This window comes from Salmo salar, chromosome ssa28, assembly GCF_905237065.1.
Source record: "Salmo salar chromosome ssa28, Ssal_v3.1, whole genome shotgun sequence".
Lineage (NCBI taxonomy): Eukaryota > Metazoa > Chordata > Actinopteri > Salmoniformes > Salmonidae > Salmo > Salmo salar.
Window position 1 is genome coordinate 22973764 of NC_059469.1, and position 20738 is coordinate 22994501.

Sequence of the window (20738 nt, forward strand, 5' to 3'; positions counted from 1 at the left end):
TGTACCTTCCTTATCAAAACACAATCAATCTGGAACAGAAAATGGAACAGAAAAATTTAAATCACACACAAACTTCCTTACAGAAAATAGAATAATCATCCAGCTAACAACTGTCCATCTCATTTAGAACCCACCAGTGACAGAGACCCCTCTTTGGGCACTTTGTACACACAGTGTAGAACATGAGCTCCACATCTGGGTCCTTATGCTCAGGATTGGGAACCTCATCATCAGCAATGTTGTCAGGAATAGGTCATAGGTCAGGGAAATCATTCAGTTTCCAAATTAGAATTAAAACCCAATTAATTATCCAAAACAAATTTAGAATGACATGCTCAGTGATTCACGTTTGTTCTATCACTCAAAGTTGACCCTCAACTTAGCACACATCAACACTAGCAGAATGTACATTTAAATTAACATACAGTACAGTTATCCATAATTCTAGCATTAACTTTTCTCATCACGGTTATAATTACAGATCAGTATGTCAATGCATTCTTAGTCAAAATTACTTTACATTTTGCAGTGTGTAGACCTCCACAATCAACTTGATACCCCGAATAAACAATTTTGGACAAGTCTAAATCAATTACGGACACAGTTGACCAACCCCCTCTCCTTCACGGCACTCATTCTTCCGGCGTGTTTGAGGAATAATCAGATTTTCCCAAACAGACTAATGTCTCCACCACCACCTTTACCACCCATTATGTATTTTTTACCACCCATTATGTCCATTTACCAACCAGTTATACCAGAAACATGAGAGAAGTTTGGAACAGATCTCCCTCCATGCTCCCTCCATGTGGACACATGTCGCACTTCTGAAAGAAAATGCATGAGAGAAAAGGCAGTTGATAGCTTCGACTGGATGCTGGGTACAGGTTGTTGGCTCGGACTCAGGTCTCACAGTAGAAGTGGTGAAGTACCTTACTGAACGCCATTTTTGCCTGACTGTGCCTTTAAACAGCTTGGAAAATTCCAGAAAATGATGTCATGGCTTTAGAAGCTTCTAATAGGCTAATTGACATCATTTGAATCAATTGGAGGTGTACTTGTGGATGTACTTCAAGGCCTACCTTCAAACTCAGTGCCTCATTGCTTGTCATCATGGGAAAATTAAAAGAAATCAGCCAAGACCTCAGAAAAATAATTGTAGACCTCCACAAGTCTGGTTCGTTCTTGGGAGCAATTTCCAAATGACTGAACGTACCACGTTCATCTGTACAAACAACAGTACGCAAGTATAAACACCATGGGACCACGCAGCCATCATAGCACTCAGGACAGAGACGCGTTCTGTCTCCTAGAGATGAATGTACTTTGGTGCGAAAAGTGCAAATCAATCCCAGAACAACAGCAAAGAACCTTAGGAAGATGTTAGAGGAAACAGGTACAAAAGTATCTATATCCACAGTAAAACGAGTCCTATATTGACATAACCTGAAAGGCCGCTCAGCAAGGAAGAAGCAACTGCTCCAAAACTGCCATAAAAAGCCAGACTACGATTTGCAACTGCACATGGGGACAAAGATCATACTTTTTGGAGAAATGTCCTCTGGTCTGATGAAACAAAAATAGAACTGTTTGGCCATAATGACCATCGTTATGTTTGGAGGAAAAAGGGGGAAGCTTGCAAGCCGAAGAACACCATCCCAACCGTGAAGCACGGGGGTGCTTGTTGTGGGGGTGCTTTGCTGCAGGAGGGACTGGTGCACTTCACAAAATAGATGGCATCATGAGGATGGAAAATTATGTGGATATATTGAAGCAACATCTCAAGACATCAGTCAGGAAGTTAAAGCTTGGTCGCAAATGGGTCTTCCAAATGGACAATGACCCCAAGCATACTTCCAAAATTGTGGCAAAATGGCTTAAGGACAACAAAGTCAAGGTATTGGAGTGGCCATCACAAAGCCCTGACCTCAATCCTATAGAAGATTTGTGGACAGAACTGAAAAAGTGTGTGCGAGAAGGAGAACTACAAACCTGACTCAGTTACACCAGCTCTGTCAGGAAGAATGGGTCAAATTTCACCCAACTTATTGTGGGAAGCTTGTGGAAGGCTATCCGAAACGTTTGACCCAAGTTAAACAATGTAAAGGCAATGCTACCAAATACTAATTGAGTATATGTAAACTTCTGACCCACTTGGAATGTGATGAGAGAAATAAAAGTTGAAATAAATCATTCTCTCTACTATTATTCTGACATTTCACATTCTTAAAATAAAGTGGTGATCCTAACTGACCTATGACAAGGAATTTTTACGAGGATTAAATGTCAGGAATTGTGAAAAACTGAGTTTAAATGTATTTGGCTAAGGTGTATGTAAACTTCCGACTTCAACTGTACATGTAATTGCGATGTTGTGTATCTGATCTACACACAATACCCCATAATGTCAACATGGAATTTTGTTTGTATAACATTTTTGAAATTAATAAAACATTTAAAGCTTAAATGGTGTTAGTCAATAAGTATTCAACCCCTTTCTTAAGCCTAAATAAGTTCAGGAGTGCTTAACAAAGCGCATTATAGTTGCATGGACTCATTCTGTGTTCAATAATAGTGGTTAACATAATTTTTTTATAACTATCCCATCTCTGTACCCCACATAGACAATTTTCTGTAAGGTCCTCAATCGAGTAGCGATTTTCATGCACAGATTCAATCACAAAAACCAGAGAGGTTTTCCAATGCCTCATTAAGAAGGGCACCAATTGGTGTACTGTACACCCAATCACTATAAAGATACAGGCGTCCTGCCCAACTCAGTTGCTGGAGAGGAAGGAAACTGCTCAGGGATTTCACCATGAGGCCAATGGTGATTATACAACAGGTACAGAGTTTAATAGTTGTGATATGAGAAAACTGAAGATGGCTCAACAACGTTATAGTTACTTCACAATAATAACCTAAATGACAGAGTGAGAAGAAGGAAGCCTGCACGGAATATAAGTATTCCAAAACATGCATCCTGTTTGCAACAAGGCACTGCAAAAAATGTGGCAAAGAAATTAACCTTTATTTTAATTTTATTTGAGTCATTTAGAAGACACTCTTATCCAGAGTCACTTACAACAGTGAGTGCATACATTTTCATGCTTTTTTCATACCTTTTGTCCTGAATACAAAGCGTTATGTTTGGGGCAAATCCAACACAACACATCAATGAGTACCACTCTTCATATTTTCAATCATGGTGTTGGCTGCATCATGTTATGGGTATGCTTGTCTCATCGGCAAGAACTAGAGAGTTTATTAGGATAAATGAAAAGGAATACAGCTATAAGCACAGGCAAAATCCTAGAGGAAAACCTGGTTCAGTCTGTTTTCCAACAGAGACTGGGAGACAAATTCATGTTTCACCAGGAAAATAACTTAAAACACAAAGCTAAATCTATGTGTTGCTTCCCAAGATGTTACTGAATGTTCCTGAGTGGCCTAGTTATAGTTTTGATTTAAATCAGCTTGGAAATCTACGGCAAGACTTGAAAATGGCTGTCTAGCAATGATCAACAATCAACTTGACAGATCTTGAAGAATTTTTTTAAGATAATGGGCAAATATTTTACAATCCAGGTGTGAAAAGCTTAGAGACTTAAAACCTCTTGGGGCTATGTGGGACGCTAGCGTGCCACCCGTGGTGCACCCTATCAACAGCAGGTGCATTTCAAGAGCGGCAAATTTGAAACCAAATAAATGTCAAAATTCACATTTTTCAAACATACACTCTTTGAAAGATAAACATCTCCTTAATCTAACCACGTTGTCCGATTTCAAAAAGGCTTTACAGCGAAAGCAAAACATTAGATAATGTCAGCAGAGTACCATGCCAGAAATAATCAGACACCGATTTTTCAAGCTAGCATATAATGTCATATAAACCCATTAGACAGCTAAATGCAGCACTAACCTTTTACAAACTTCATCAGATGACACACCTAGGACATCATGTTACACACAGCATGCATTCTTTTGTTCAATAAAGGTCATATTTATATATAAAAACAGCATTTTACATCGGCGTCTGACGTTGACTAACTATTTTCCACTCAAATGCGTCCCGGGAAACAGTGCATAATTCCCTTTATTACTATTCGAAAACAATTTTTTAAATTTATATTGACAATCTAACATTTATAGATGAATATCTCTTGAGAACACCTGTCATACCAGATTTTAAATTAACTTTACTGGGTAATCACACTTTGCGATAAAAGGAGATGCGATACTCAGAAAATGAGCCTGGAAAACTAGCGCCGCGCCATCTTGGAACAATCGCAAGTCACATCTGATCTTGTATAATATTGTCAATAATCGCCTACCTTTAGTTGTCTTCATCAGAAAGCACTTCCAGGAATCCCAGGTCCACAACAGATGTATTTTCGGTCGAAAAAGTCCATCATTCATGTTCCATTAGCCTGCTGTTGGTAGCGTGTCCTAGGGCTGTCTCCAAATCTTCCGACGTGCGCGGGACAGTAGTTTAGGAAAATGTACTTTTTCCCTCCTCTAGGTTCGTTCAAACATGTCAAACGTTGTAAAACATTCATCTTCAGGGCCTGTAACACCAAGAGAGCCAATAAGATTCGACGGGGACGATTGCAGAGTGTTTTGAAACGTTTCCAAAGGTGGGGGTAGACAGGGCCGCCGGCGTCATAATGGTGATGGCCCATCCCCTGTGACCAATTTCCAATGCGTCTCATTCACTGAGTTTCGACTGTATAAGGCTCAAACCACTGTGAAAAGACTGGGGACATCTAGTGGAAGCAATAGGAAGTGCTCAGTGAACCATTGCTCACGATGTGATTAATAGGCAAAGTGATGAAGTCGAGTCCACAATTCAGAATTACACTTCCTGTTTCAATCGGTCTCGGGGTTTTGACTGCCATATGAGTTCTGTTATAGTCACAGACACCATTCAAACAGTTTTAGAAACTTTAGGGTGTTTTCTATCCATATATAATAAGTATACGCATGTCCTAGCTTCTGAGTTTGATTAGTAGGCCGTTGAAAATGGGAACAAATTTTTTTCAAAATGCACTGTGGCGCCCCCTATCCTAGGGTAAAAAGACTCACAGCTGTAATCGCCGCCAAAGGTGCTTCTAAAAAGTATTGACTCTATGGTGTGAATACCTATGTACATTTGATATTTCTGTATTTCATTTTCAATAAATTAGCAAAAATGTATACGAAGATGTTTTCACTTTGCCATTAGGGGCTATTGTGTATAGATGGATGAGAAAGAAAAAAAATCATACATTTTGAATTCAGGCTATAACACAACAAATTGTGGAATAAATGAAGGTGTATGAATACGTTTTATAGGCACTGTATTTAGGGACTAGGGTGCCATTTGGGATGCAGCAATACCCAGTCCTTGCATCAGCCTCATTTGCATACATGCTGTTCCATTTTGGAACATTTTGTCAGTCTGATGCTCTAAGCGACAGCCATCAAACTCATTTAGGGAGCAGATAGCTGTACTTGCAATGAGTATGAACATGCAATCTGCATGTACGGTAAAGCAATGAGAGGCTAGATATTCTCAATTATCTTTGTATACTGAATATGAAATAGAAATGTACATGGAGATAGGTCTGGGATTAGTAAAGAACACTTAAATCCATGCAAATAGTCAGTGTTTGAATGTTCCAAGCTCTCGGTCACCAAGACCTTCATCAGAGCAAGGTTATAACAGGATGTAAACGTCATCACTGTTACAGCAGCTAATTGACAGAAAGACCGTGCACACACGCACACACACACGCACACGCACACGCACACGCACACGCACACACACACACACACACACACACACACACACACACACACACACACACACACACACACACACACACACACACACACACTCACACACACTCACACTCACACACTCACACTCACACTCACACACATTCAGTAGCTAATTTTCAGTTAGTGGAATCCTGTCACATGACAACAGCATATCCCAGCCAGCCTAATGTCAGACCATGTTTGTTCATCAATCAATCAGTCAATCAATCAAACGTATTTATTACATGCACTTTTATATCAACAGCAACCCAGCCTAGACGCCAGCAGAAGAGCAAGCTGAAGCAGTGGCAAGAAAAAAACTCCCCAAAAGGAAAAATCAATCATGTTTGTGAATTATTATAACAGTGTATATGCAAAGTAGTTCCCTACCACTGAGTAAAACCATATCTCTACCCTATCATGCATGAGATTTAATATGATGTTAATGATATTTCTATCACCCACATACCATATGGTTAGCGAGTGGGAGGATGGTAACTTGGCATAACAAGAAATTCAAGGTTAGGTGCTGGCGTGCATCTGGACTGCATAATACAAAACTTATATGTCCTACAGTAGGTAGCATCCCAAATGGCACCCTATTCCCCACATGGTGCAGTACCATATGGGCCCTGATCAAAAGTAGTGCACTACAAACAGTGCTTGAAATAGGTTCCGGTACTCATTTTGGGTGCAGGTACTGTTTATAAGTAGGTACAGGTGCTCCACAATGCTTTTGAGCTAATATTCTACAAGAGGAACAGCAGCTCAAGCAGTAGAACATTTGAGGTGCCGGTACTCAGCTCTGGTGAGCTCCTGCCCAAGTCAAGCACTGACTATAAAGGGAATAGGGTGCCATTTGGGACGCATACCTTTACTTCAAGAAATGTCCAAGGAAGGTGTTTCATTTCATTGTTTTGTTCAGTGAGAGAGGGAGAGAGAGAGAGAGTACGAGTGCGCGAGAGAGAGAGAGAGAGAGAGAGAGAACGAGAGAGAGAGTGTGTGCGTGTGTGTGCATCTTTCCTCTCTCTCGGTCTCTCTTTCTCTCAGATTTAATTTCTTACAAATGGATGTGTGAGACATTCATTTGGAATGCAAGGCGATCAATCTCAGCACAACATGACTGCAAATATATACATATATACAGCCAGTGGACCATTTAATATTTATCCTCCTATATTGGATTCCTGCAAGTTCTAACATGTTGCATGAAGATTATATGCTGCATGATAGCATGTAGGTTGGAATAAACCACAGAGTTAATTCTATATTTCGTTTAACTCTATGGAGTACACCGTCTATATGTCCCAGTTGTTGAAGAGCCAGGGTATTGAAAATGGTAACCATCAATGATGTGTAACAGAGTTAGATCAGACCAGCAAGCACACTCAACAACTTGAAATGTTGCCAATGGAGCTGCCTTTTTGGTGGTGCAACTGATTAGAACGTTGTCAAGCAGGGTGGTCACGTGTGCTTCCTAAGCAAAGGACCACTAGTTCCAGTCCTTGTACAGACAGGGGCAGTGGAGTAGGCAAAACTGTTAGCAGCACAGTAACATTCGTCACATGTGCAATAAGGAGAATGAGATACAGTAGTGATACCTCTTCAAAATTGATAAGGCAACTGTATCAATACAAGCCTCTGCCTTTCTACTGTATCAATACAAGCCTCTGCCTTTCTACTGTATCAATACAAGCCTCTGCCTTTCTACTGTATCAATACAAGCCTCTGCCTTTCAACTGTATCAATACAAACCTTTCAACAATATCCTGATCCTGGGCACTTTTATCCAATGAGTGGAAAGGAGGGATGTCCCTTTAAGCTTTAAGTTTGTTGAAATTATTTAAATCTGTCTAAGAGGTGAATCCCAACTTCTACTCAAGTCTAATTTTCACTTAGTGTAACATTGACATCAGTGCATTACTGAGTAAAAATAAGACTATTGTGGAAGGTAGGATTCACCCTCAAGTGAATAACCTGTCCACATCAACACAAAGGCAATGTGTCTCAGAGACAATTGTCACACACACACACACACACACACACACACACACACACACACACACACACACACACACACACACACACACCCTCTCTCTTTTTCTCTATCTCTCACTCTCTCTCTCAAACAAACACACGCACACACTTTCTCTCTGCAATGTGTCACAGAGACAGTAGTTTATATATCATTAGGAGGATTCCTGACTGGAAACACCACGGTCTGCGATCAGACAGGAAAAAGAGAAGGAGAGAAGGTGCATGTGTGTACTAATTGTAAGTCACTCTGGATAAGAGTGTCTGCTAAATGACAAAATATAAAATGTGTGTGTGTGTGTGTGTGTGTGTGTGTGTGTGTGTGTGTGTGTGTGTGTGTGTGTGTGTGTGTGTGTGTGTGTGTGTGTGTGTGTGTGTGTGTGTGTGTGTGTGTGTGTGTGTGTGTGTGTGTGTGTGTGTGTGTAGGAACATCCACCCCTGGCTGTCTAGTGATCAGGTTTATCTCCTTGATTCCTGTTCTTATTGCCTCCCACGCCTGCACCAGTTCCCCATCAATCACAGCTGTCACGGGTTGCGCCCCAAATAGCACCCAATTCCCTATACAGTGCACTACATTTGGCACTCCGGTCAAGAGAGGGAGAGTGCACTACTTTTAACCACGGTCCATAGGGTCTATATAGAGAATAGGATGCCGTTAGGGTTATGGTCATAGAGCAGAGTCAGCAGCCTGAATGAAATCTATCATTTATCTGTCGAGCTACATAACTAGCCAAAGTTAAGGTCAGAGGCTTGGAAAGCAGTGTTGGGAAATGGGAGATCAAGGCAATTTCTTTCTATTGCAGTTTTTTTATGGGGGACTTTGACACAAGTGAAAGTAACGAGAGCAAAGGAGAGGTGTAAGGAGGGAGGAGAGGAGGTAATTGAGAAAGGCAAGTGTTACCTTGTAAATGATCAATTTGTTTTATCTCACATTCACATTATCATAAGCCCCTCGTTATAGACTAAAACATCCTCAATGATCACATTCTACTCATGATAGACCCTCATAGACCTCTAGAGGGTAGAGGTAATATAGTATTAATGATTGAAGACAGAGCGAGAGCGAGAGAGAGAGAGAGGGAGAGAGAGAGAAAGAGAGAGAGAGAGAGAGAGAGAGAGGGAGGGAGAGAGAAAGAGAGAGAGAGAGAGAGACAGAGCAAGAGAGAGAGAGAAAGAGAGAGAAAGAGAGGGAGAGAGAGAAAGAGAGAAAGGGAGAGGGAGAAAGAGAGAGAGAGAAACAGAGCAAGAGAGAGAGACAGAGACAGAGCGAGAGAGAGAGAGAAAGAAAGAGAGAGAGAGAGAGAGAGACAGAGACAGAGCGAGAGAGAGAGAGAAAGAGAGAGAGAGAGAGAGAAAGAGAGTGACAAACACACAGCAATCCAGTTACAGAAGACATAGAGAGGGCACACAGGTCTAAATCCTGGGGCTGATATGTCACATTAACTGCAATTACACTTGTTGAACTTCAATGAGAGTGGAGCTGAAGCAGGGGGCCCTTATGGGCCCTGATCAAAAGTAGTGCGCTAAATAGGGAATATGGTGCCATATGGAACATATCCAAGCACTTATGGAAAAAAACTAGTTTTCGTGTGATCACATGTGACATCAAATCAAAATCAAATCAAACGTTATTTGTCACGAGCCGAATACAACAAGTGTAGACTTTACCGTGAAATGCTTACTTAGAAGCCCTTAATCAACAGTGCAGTTCAAGAAGAGTTAAGAAAATATTTACCAAGTAGACTAAAATAAAAAGTGACACAATAAGAATAACAATAACGAGGCTACATACAGGGGGCACCAGTACCGAGTCAGTGTGCAGGGGTACAGGTTAGTTGAGGTCATTTGTACATGTAGGTGGGGGTGTAAAGCAACATGTGATAACATGAAACTACACATGATTTAACATGTGAAATAATGTTTTTTTCTGTGAGGTAGGTCTCTCACTGCTAGCAGAGTGTCATTTTCCCTTCACAACGACAGCACAACAGCATCTAGCAGGAACATCTAGCACCAACAGCATCTAGCAGCAACATCTAGCACCAACATCTAGCACCAACAGCATCTAGCACCAACAGCATCTAGCACCAACAGCATCTAGCACCAACATCATCTAGCAGGAACATCTAGCACCAACAGCATCTAGCACCAACATCATCTAGCACCAACAGCATCTAGCACCAACAGCATCTAGCAGGAACATCTAGCACCAACAGCATCTAGCAGCAAAATCTAGCACCAACATCATCTAGCACCAACAGCATCTAGCACCAACAGCATCTAGCACCAACATCATCTAGCAGGAACATCTAGCACCAACAGCATCTAGCACCAACAGCATCTAGCACCAACATCTTCTAGCACCAACAGCATCTAGCACCAACAGCATCTAGCACCAACAGCATCTAGCACCAACATCTAGCACCAACAGCATCTAGCACCAACAGCATCTAGCAGCAACAGCATCTAGCACCAACATCTAGCAGCAACATCTAGCAGCAACATCTAGCAGCAACAGCATCTAGCAGCAACATCTAGCACCAACATTATCTAGCACCAACAGCATCTAGCACCAACAGCATCTAGCAGCAACAGCATCTAGCACCAACATCTAGCAGCAACATCTAGCAGCAACATCTAGCAGCAACAGCATCTAGCAGGAACATCTAGCAGCAGCAACAGCATCAAGCACCAACAGCATCTAGCACCAACAGCATCTAGCACCAACATCTAGCACCAACAGCATCTAGCACCAACATCTAGCACCAACAGCATCTAGCAGGAACATCTAGCACCAACAGCATCTAGCACCAACATCTAGCACCAACAGCATCTAGCACCAACATCTAGCACCAACAGCATCTAGCACCAACATCTAGCACCAACAGCATCTAGCACCAACATCTAGCACCAACAGCATCTAGCACCAACATCTAGCACCAGCATCTAGCACCAACAGCATCTAGCACCAACAGCATCTAGCACCAACATCTAGCACCAACAGCATCTTGCACCAACATCTAGCACCAACAGCATCTAGCACCAATAGCATCTAGCAGCAACATCTAGCAGCAACAACTAGCACCAACAGCATCTAGCAGCAACAGCATCTAGCAGCAACATCTAGCACCTATAGCATCAAGCAGCAACATTGAGCACCTATAGCATCTAGTAGCAACAGCATCTAGCAGCAACATCTAGCACCTATAGCATCTAGCAGCAACATTTAGCAGCAACAAGATCTAGCACCAACAGCATCTAGCAGCAACAAGATCTGGCACCAACAGCATCTAGCAGCAACAAGATCTGGCACCAACAGCATTTAGCAGCAACATCTGGCACCAACAGCATCTAGCAGCAACATCTGGCACCAACAGCATCTAGCACCAATAGTATCTAACAGAAACATCTAGCAGCAACATCTAGCAGCAACAGCAACTAGCAGTAGTAGCTCTTTCAGCCCAGCCAATCTACCAAAGATGGAGTTGGTCTCCTCTCCTCTCCTGTGCATACACACACAAAACGGAGGACAGGTTATATGTGGAGGGGGAGGGGGGTATATGTGGAGGGGTAGGGGGTATATGTGGAGATGGAGGGGGTATATGTGGAGATGGAGGGGGTATATGTGGAGGTGGAGAAGGGGAGTATGTGGAGGGGGAGGGTGAAATATGTGGAGGGGGAGGGGGGTATATGTGGAGGGGGTATATGTGGAGGGGGAGGGTTGTATATGGGAAGGGGGGTATATGTGGAGGGGGAGGGGAGTATGTCGAGGGGGGGAGTATGTCGAGGGGGAGGAGGGGTATATGTGGAGCGGGGGGTATGTGGAGGAGGAAGTCAAGGTGTATGTGGAGTAGGAGGACAGGGTATATGGGGAGTGGGAGGGGAAGTATGTGGAGGGGAGGGGGAGTATGTGCAGGGGGGGTATATGTGGAGCGAGGGGGTATGTGGAGGGGAAGGGGGTATATGTGGAGGGGGGTATATGTGGAGGGGGGGTTGTTTATGGGGAGGGGGATATGTGGAGGGGGTATATGTGGAGGGGAGGGGAGTATGTGGAGGTGGAGGGAGGAGTATGTGGAGGGGGAGGAGGGGTATATGTGGAGCGGGGGGGTATGTGGAGGGGAAGGGGGTATAGGTGGAGGGGGGTATATGTGGAGGAGGAAGTGAGGGTATATATGGAGTAGAAGGACAGGGTATATGTGGAGGGGGAGGACAGGGTATATGTGGAGGGGGTGGACAGGGTATATGTGGAGCGGACTGACAGGGTATATGTGGAGGGGGATGATGGGGTGTATGTGAACGGGGAGGACAGGGTATATGTGGAGGGGGAGGACAGGGTATATGTGGAGGGGGATGACGGGGTGTATGTGAACGGGGAGGACAGGGTATATGTGGAGGTGAAAGACAGGGTATATGTGGAGGGGAGGGGGGTATATGGGGAGGGGGTATATGTAGAGGTGGAGGGGTGAGGGGGTATATGTGGAGGTGGAGGGGGTATATGTGGAGGTGGAGGGTGGAGTATGTGGAGGGGAGCGGGTGGTATATGTGGAGGGGGGGGTATATGTGGAGGGGGAGGACAGGGTATATGTGGAGGGGGAGGACAGGGTATATGTGGAGGACAGGGTATATGTGGAGAGGGAGGGGCTATATGTGGAGGGGGAGGGGGGGTATTTCTGGAAGGGGGTATATGTGGTGGGAGGAGGGGTATATGTGGAGTAGGAGGACAGGGTATATGTGGAGTGGGAGGACAGGGTATATGTGGAGGGGGAAGACAGGTTATATGTGGAGTGGGAGGACAGGGTATATGTGGAGGGGGAGGACAGGTTATATGTGGAGGGGGAGGGGGGTATATGTGGAGGGGTAGGGGGTATATGTGGAGATGGAGGGGGTATATGTGGAGGTGGAGGGTGGAGTATGTGGAGGGAGCGGGTGGTATATGTGGAGGGGGGTATATGTGGAGGGGGAGGACAGGGTATATGTGGAGGGGGAGGACAGGGTATATGTGGAGGACAGGGTATATGTGGAGAGGGAGGGGCTATATGTGGAGGGGGAGGGGGGTATTTCTGGAAGGGGGTATATGTGGTGGGAGGAGGGGTATATGTGGAGTAGGAGGACAGGGTATATGTGGAGTGGGAGGACAGGGTATATGTGGAGTGGGAGGACAGGGTATATGTGGAGGGGGAAGACAGGTTATATGTGGAGTGGGAGGACAGGGTATATGTGGAGGGGGAGGACAGGTTATATGTGGAGGGGGAGGGGGGTATATGTGGAGGGGTAGGGGGTATATGTGGAGATGGAGGGGGTATATGTGGAGATGGAGGGGGTATATGTGGAGGTGGAGAAGGGGAGTATGTGGAGGGGGAGAAGGGGAGTATGTGGAGGGGGAGGGTGAAATATGTGGAGGGGGAGGGGGGTATATGTGGAGGGGGTATATGTGGAGGGGGAGGGTTGTATATGGGGAGGGGAGGGGAGTATGTGGAGGGGGGAGTATGTCGAGGGGGGAGGAGGGGTATATGTGGAGCGGGGGGGTATGTGGAGGGGAGGGGGAGTATGTGCAGGGGGGGGTATATGTGGAGCGAGGGGGTATGTGGAGGGAAGGGGGTATATGTGGAGGGGGTATGTGAAGTGAGAGGGGGGTATATGTGGAGGGGGTATGTGGAGGGGAAGGGTGGTATATGTGGAGAGGGAGGGGGTATATGTGGAGGGGGGTTGTATATGGGGAGGGGGTATATGTGGAGGGGGGTATATGTGGAGGGGAGGGGAGTATGTGGAGGTGGAGGGAGGAGTATGTGGAGGGGGAGGAGGGGTATATGTGGAGCGGGGGGGTATGTGGAGGGGAAGGGGTATAGGTGGAGGGGGGTATATGTGGAGGAGGAAGTCAGGGTATATATGGAGTAGAAGGACAGGGTATATGTGGAGGGGGAGGACGGGTATATGTGGAGGGGGAGGGGGGTATGTGGAGGGGGAGGAGGGTATATGTGGGTGGGGACGGGAGTATGTGGAGGGGAGGGGGGAGTATGTGGAGGGGGTGTATATGTGGAGCGAGGGGGGTATGTGGAGGGGGGGTATGTGGAGGGGGAGGGGGGTATTTGTGGAGGGGGAGGGGACATGTTTACTTCATGGGAGGAGAGGAAGAGAGGTATTTACTTCATAGGAGGAGAGAAGGAGACAGGCATTTACTTCATATTAGGAGAGAAGGAGACAGGCATTTACTTTGTAGGAGGAGAGAAGGAGACAGGCATTTACTTCATATTAGGAGAGAAGGAGACAGGCATTTACTTCATATTAGGAGACAGGCATTTACTTCGTAGGAGGAGAGAAGGAGACAGGCATTTACTTCATATTAGGAGACAGGCATTTACTTCGTAGGAGGAGAGAAGGAGACAGGCATTTACTTCGTAGGAGGAGAGAAGGAGACAGGCATTTACTTCATATGAGGAGAGAAGGAGACAGGCATTTACTTCATATTAGGAGACAGGCATTTACTTCGTAGGAGGAGAGAAGGAGACAGGCATTTACTTCATATTAGGAGACAGGCATTTATTTCGTAGGAGGAGAGAAGGAGACAGGCATTTACATCATAGCTCCGGGTGTTTCAGTGCAGCTGCTCAAGCTTTTCTCTCTCTCTCTCTCTCTCTCTCTCTCTCTCTCTCTCTTTCCTCTACATTTAAGGGATTGAGAGTTTGAGTGACAAGGGATTTTCAGTGTGGACAGGAGTTTGTAGTGCTGTCCCAACATGGCGAAGAGGCTAAGAAATAACAGTAAACAGGAGAGAGAGAGAGAGAGGGGGGGGAGAGAGAGGGGGAAGAGTGTGAGAGAGAGAGAGAGAGAGAGAGAGAGAGAGAGAGAGAGAGAGAGAGAGAGAGAGAGAGAGGGGAGAGTGTGTGTGAGAGAGAGAGAGAGAGAGAGAGAGAGAGAGAGAGAGAGAGGGGAGAGTGTGTGTGAGAGAGAGAGAGAGAGAGAGAGAGAGAGAGAGAGAGAGAGAGAGAGAGAGTGAGAAAGAAACCGAGAGGGAGAAAGAGAGCAGTGCAAATGTATTGCATTGAGGAATGTATTGCATTGTCAGTATCAACAACAGCTCTGGAGGACTAGCTTATAGTGAGTTCGAGTTCCCTTATTGATCCCTTATTAAATCCACTTCAATCAGTGTAGATGAAGGGAGATTGGTAAATTAAGGATTTTTAAGCCTTGAGACAATTGAGACATGGATTGTGTATGTGTGCCATTCATAAGGTAAATGGGCAAAACAAAATATTTATGTGCCTTTACATGGGGTGTGGTAGTAGGTGACAGGCGCACTGGTTTGTGTCAAGAACTGCAATGCTGCTGGGTTTTTCACGCTCAACAGTGTCCTGTGTGTATCAAGAATGGTCCACCACCCAAAGGACATCCAGCCAGCTTGACACAACTGTGGGAAGCATTGGAGTCAACATGGGCCAGCATCCCTGTGGAACACTTTCTACACCTTGTAGAGTCCATGCCCTGACAAATTGAGGCTATTCTGAGGGCATACCGAACCTTTTCTTCTCTAAACATACAGTACCCTTTCTTTTCGTAATGCCCTGCCTGCAGTTTCCGGGATGCCTTCATCCATGGTTGCTTGATTAAATGATGTCCCTGACTTGTTCCCAGAGAAAATTGTCTGTCTAATACTTAGAAATATAAACGCTTTTCATTTCAAGCATGTAGGCTGCATTTACACAGGTAGCACAATTCTGATCTTTTGCCCAGTTATTGGCAAAAGAGCTGATCTGACTGGTCAAAATAGCAATTAGTGGGGGAAAAATCTGAATTGGGCTGCCTGTGACAATTAGGCTACCACAATGCATAATTATGTATACTTTTACGGCAGAGAGAGATATTTTATTTAATGAATCATTGTTCAATGGAGGTGATGAGGCTGACTCATCACTAGGGCCAGTTGTTTTGGTCGTTTTTTCTTTGAATGGTAGTTCCAGCATTATCCAGTAGGTTTGCTGCAGGTTGAAAATCCTATTGAAAATGTTATTTCATTGACACAAGCTGTCTCCAATCAATCAATTAACCAGTGTCTGCTTGTGCGTGAGTGTTTGGTGGGGCGATTGCCTAAGTCAGGGTAGGCGTAGCTTTACCAATATTAATTGCACAAAGTCTACTATTTCGGCAGGGAAAACTTTATTCAGGCTGATCCTCTCCATCGGATGAAACCAACCATGGAAGTTTGTTGTAGCTAACTCGGGGTAGCCCTGACCGGGAATCAAACTCTGGTCCAGTGACTTTCAAGCCAACACCTTAACCGTTACACCAAGAGGTCCGAACCTTTTGTCCAATGCCTTTTGTCCAATGTCCAATGCCTTTTAACCGTTATGCGAAGAAGCCAAACTGTCGGGATAACAGTCACTGGACCTGGGTTTGAGTACAACGTACTTCCATGGTTGGTTTTATTGACTCTCTGCTTAAACTGCCCATAATTTACCTATTTTTAGCAACAACTTCGATTAGCTTGAGCAAAGTGAGGTATAGAATCACTTATCTACAAAAAGTATTCCATGCCAAACAATAGGCTTGGTGCAATTAAGATTTGTAGAGCTTCGCATCCCCTGGCTCAGGCAATCCATCCACCAAACACTCACACACAACCAGACATTGATTGATTGATTTCAGACAGTTTGTGTCCATTAAATAACATTTTCCAGGATTTTCTACCTGCAGCAAACCTAGTGGATAATGCTAGAAGTCAAAGAAAAAACAACCAAAAAAACAGACTCTACTCATCACATACTGTAGGCTGTGTTTACACAAGCAGCCCAATTCTGATCTTTTTACCTCTCATTGGTATTTTGACCAATCACATCAGATCTTTTCACATCAGATATTTTTCAAAATACCAATTAGTAAAAAAAAAAGATTTGGGCCATCGTTACTGTAGTTAGTTTCATGCATACCTGGGTCAAAATATTATTTGAAATCTTTGAAATACTTTGACAGTTTGGTTTAGCCTTCCTGAAGTGCCAGGTGTGTGGGGTTGGAACTTTTGGGGCTTTTCTATTGGTTTCATTGCAACAGGCAAGCTCAATCAAGCTCAATTATTTCAAATAGTATTTGAACTCAGATCTGGTTTTATGCACTGTGTTTTACAATGTTAATTTGAGATGACACAGATGTGTGAACACTGAACAGCTAACACGGAACCCAAACTGGCTGCGCGAGTGCGCCATCGTTCACTATCGTGCATAAATTTATTTTGTCCCCCTACACCAAACGCAATCACGACACGCAGGTTAAAATTTCAAAACAAACACTGAACCAATGACATTAATTTGGGGACAGGTCGAAAAGCATTAAACATGTATGGCAATTTAGCTAGTTAGCTTGCACTTGCTAGCTAATTTGTCCTATTTAGCTAGCTTGCTGTTGCTAGCTAATTTGTCCTGGGATATAAACATTGAGTTGTTATTTTACCTGAAATGCACAAGGTCCTCTACACCGACAATTAATCCACACATAAAACGGCCAACCGAATAGTTTCTAGTCATCTCTCCTCCTTCCAGGCTTTTTCATCTTTGAATTTATATGGTGATTGGCATCTACACTTTCATAGTATTACCACGACAATCGGCAAAACATTTCGTCTTTCAATCACCAAAGTGGGTATAACCAATGAGGAGATGGCACGTGGGTACCTGTTTCTATAAACCAATGAGGAGATGGGAGAGGCAGGACTTGCAGCGTGATCTGCGTCAGAAATAGGAATGACTTCTATTTTAGCCCTTGGCAACGCAGACGCTCGTTGGTGCTCGTGAGCAGTGTGGGTGCAATAATTAAATAACATGGATTTCTAAAATGATTTTGCGACGCTCGTGCACGCAACGTGTCTGGTCTGATTAGCAGGTTGGCTCCAGGGACAAGGGAGCTGCTATCCATGTGTTCAGGCTTTGGTTGGATCTAAAACAATGAATTACATAATTGGACGAGTTAATAGGTGTAATTTGGTGTAATTATCCAAATAACTATTAGTTCACAGTGTTATGAGCAAGGATACCCTCAAACAGAGATGTTCATTGTGAGAAATAGTGAGCATTATTTTAGTCTGAGGCTGCATCCTAATTGGCACTCAATTCTCTATACAATGCACTAATTTTGACCAGAGTCCTGGTCAAAAGTAGTGCACTGTATAGGGAATAGGGTGCCATTTGGGATGCAGATTTTGGTCTGAGTGTAGAGATGAATCATGTTCAGGGGGACATCATAATAGTCGTAATAATATAGGAATGGTCTAGTCTATGACTTTGACTAGGAGTGTAGAGGGCATTACATAGTAATAGGCTACTACTACTACTACAACCCACACGCGCACACGCGCACACACACCACACACACACACACACACACACACACACACACACACACACACACACACACACACACACACACACACACACACACACACACACAAACACCACTCTGCAATGGTGTTCTTCTAACCTCGACCTTGATACTGGACACTCTCAAATCATCAATATTCACCCCAAAGAGGCAACACTTTCTGTGAGGAAAACCAAAGTACAAGACTATTGCACCATAGTGAAACAGAAATGTCAGCAGAGGAGAGTTGAGTAGAGAAGGGCTAGAACGTCTAAAATGTAGATGTTACGGGAAAAGCTCTCTCTCTCTCTCTGACACCAGATTCTTACAGTTTCCAAAGACACCACAGACAGCAAGCATGGGGTTTTGCAAATGAAACCATTTTTATTATAATTAAATGAATTAACACAGTACAGTTCATAGAGCGGATTACATGAGACTCTGGCAGAGGGGAGATGACAAAAAATGGGACTTACAGGCTGATAGAAGCAATCTGGCAACCTAAGTCCTTTTTTCCCCCACAGAATATCGCTACAAACGTGCTCAAATTTTAATCGTTTCAAATTCCACAGCAAACGGTAGCCTATACATCCCTCCCAGGTATAGGGGTTTAAAGCACAACTCAAATACTTTCCACTCAATTATTATGCATGCATAGCAGAGCTTCAATGATCATGCATTCAGTAGGCGCTTCAAAAAGCATGTAATACACAGTCAGGCTAAACACACATGCTCTATGGAGCAGCCAAAGAAATTAAATCAGTGAGAAACCAGACTTAGTAGGAAGGTTTGGAAGTGAACATTGCTCAACAGTAGAGGTATAAGGAGCGTTGTGTGAAAAATACCTAGAACCTACAAATAGGGAGCGGGGGAGAGGCTTAGAACCCCACAAAATATGGAGAGGTGCAATGAGAAACACATAATCTCAAAATGGGAAAAAGGGAAGAAAGTCCTACAATATGGAGGAAGTGAGAAACAGGTAGAACCAAAAAAATAGGGCGCACAGTGCTTTAATTAATTTGCAGGAGGGACTCGAGGGAGAGAAGAAGAACAGGAAGTGAGTGGGAGAGACAAAGGTGAGAACAAAGCAAGTGAGAACTTACCATGAGAAGACAAATTACTGCAGCTGGGCTGCAACATACCGTAGTAGACTACTGGTGTGGTGCTCACAACACAACGCTCACAAAACAAGGCCCAGGTGGACAACTTGCACAACTTGTCCTCTCTCCGCTACACGGGAATTGAATATGTGAAATTTACATGTAGAGGGGGCGGTATTGACAATTTCCTCCTTAGACGAGAATCCTTTTCGATACATTTCCTCAACACTCTATCTCCAAGTGGTCTAAATGAGAAAGTAAATATAAAACCTTTTCTATAAAATGTGTTCTGCTCACAGGGGAACTTTTCCATTTTCCCTATATAATATTGTTTACAAAATGATTGACTCATTTGTCTCACGTTTTTAATCTATTGTGCTCCTATATCAATAGAAATGGATAAACAAACCAAAATGTATTCATGTCTACTATGTAATATTTATTATGACGTTAATGTATTATATGTATTCAGTTGACCAGATGTACATGCCTCTAGAGGTTATTTAAGTAAAGTAGGTGTGTTTCACCGAGGTGGGACCAAGTCACTATTATTCGAGTCACAAGCAAGTCACAAGGTCCAAGTCTCAAGTCGAGTCCCAAGTAGAACATGTTAAGTCTCGAGTCAAGTCCAAGTCGTGGATTCTAAGAGCTGGTCAAGTCAAGTCTCAAGTCAACTTCAGGCAATGACTTGTTCAACTACAAATCTTTGTCTACTTATTGGGGCTATCAGTCAGTCCTTTTCATTATTTTGTCTACAACACATTTTTATTATGTAGTAATACATTTTAACAACAAATTCCAAATACAAGCTTCAAAAGTAAATGATCAATTTCAAGCAATTTTGACGTACCAAAAGACCACTAGGCCTATGCTAGTAATTGGTGCCCCATTGCTGTTGAGCTTGCAAAGTAAATGTTTCATATTCTTGATCACCATACTAAACTCAGCAAAAAAATAAGCGTCCTCTCACTGTCAACTGCGTTTATTTTCAGAAAACTTAACGTGTAAATATTTGTATGAACACAACAAGATTCAACAACTGAGACATAAACTGAACAAGTTCCACAGACATGTGACTAACAGAAATTGAATAATGTGTCCCTGAACAAAGGGGGGGTCAAAATCAAAAGTAAGAGTCAGTATCTGGTGTAGCCACCAGCTGCATTAAGTACTGCTGTGCATCTCCTTCTCATGGACTGCACCAGATTTGACAGTTCTTGCTGTGAGATGTTACCCCACTCTTCCACCAAGGCACCTGCAAGTTCCTGGACATTTCTGGGTGGAATGACCCTAGCCCTCACCCTCCGATCCAACAGGTCCCAGACGTGCTCAATGGGATTGAGATCCGGGCTCTTTACTGGCCATGGTAGAACACTGACATTCCTGTCTTGCAGGAAATCATGCACAGAACGAGCAGTATGGCTGGTGGCAATGTCATGCTGGAGGGTCATGTCAGGATGA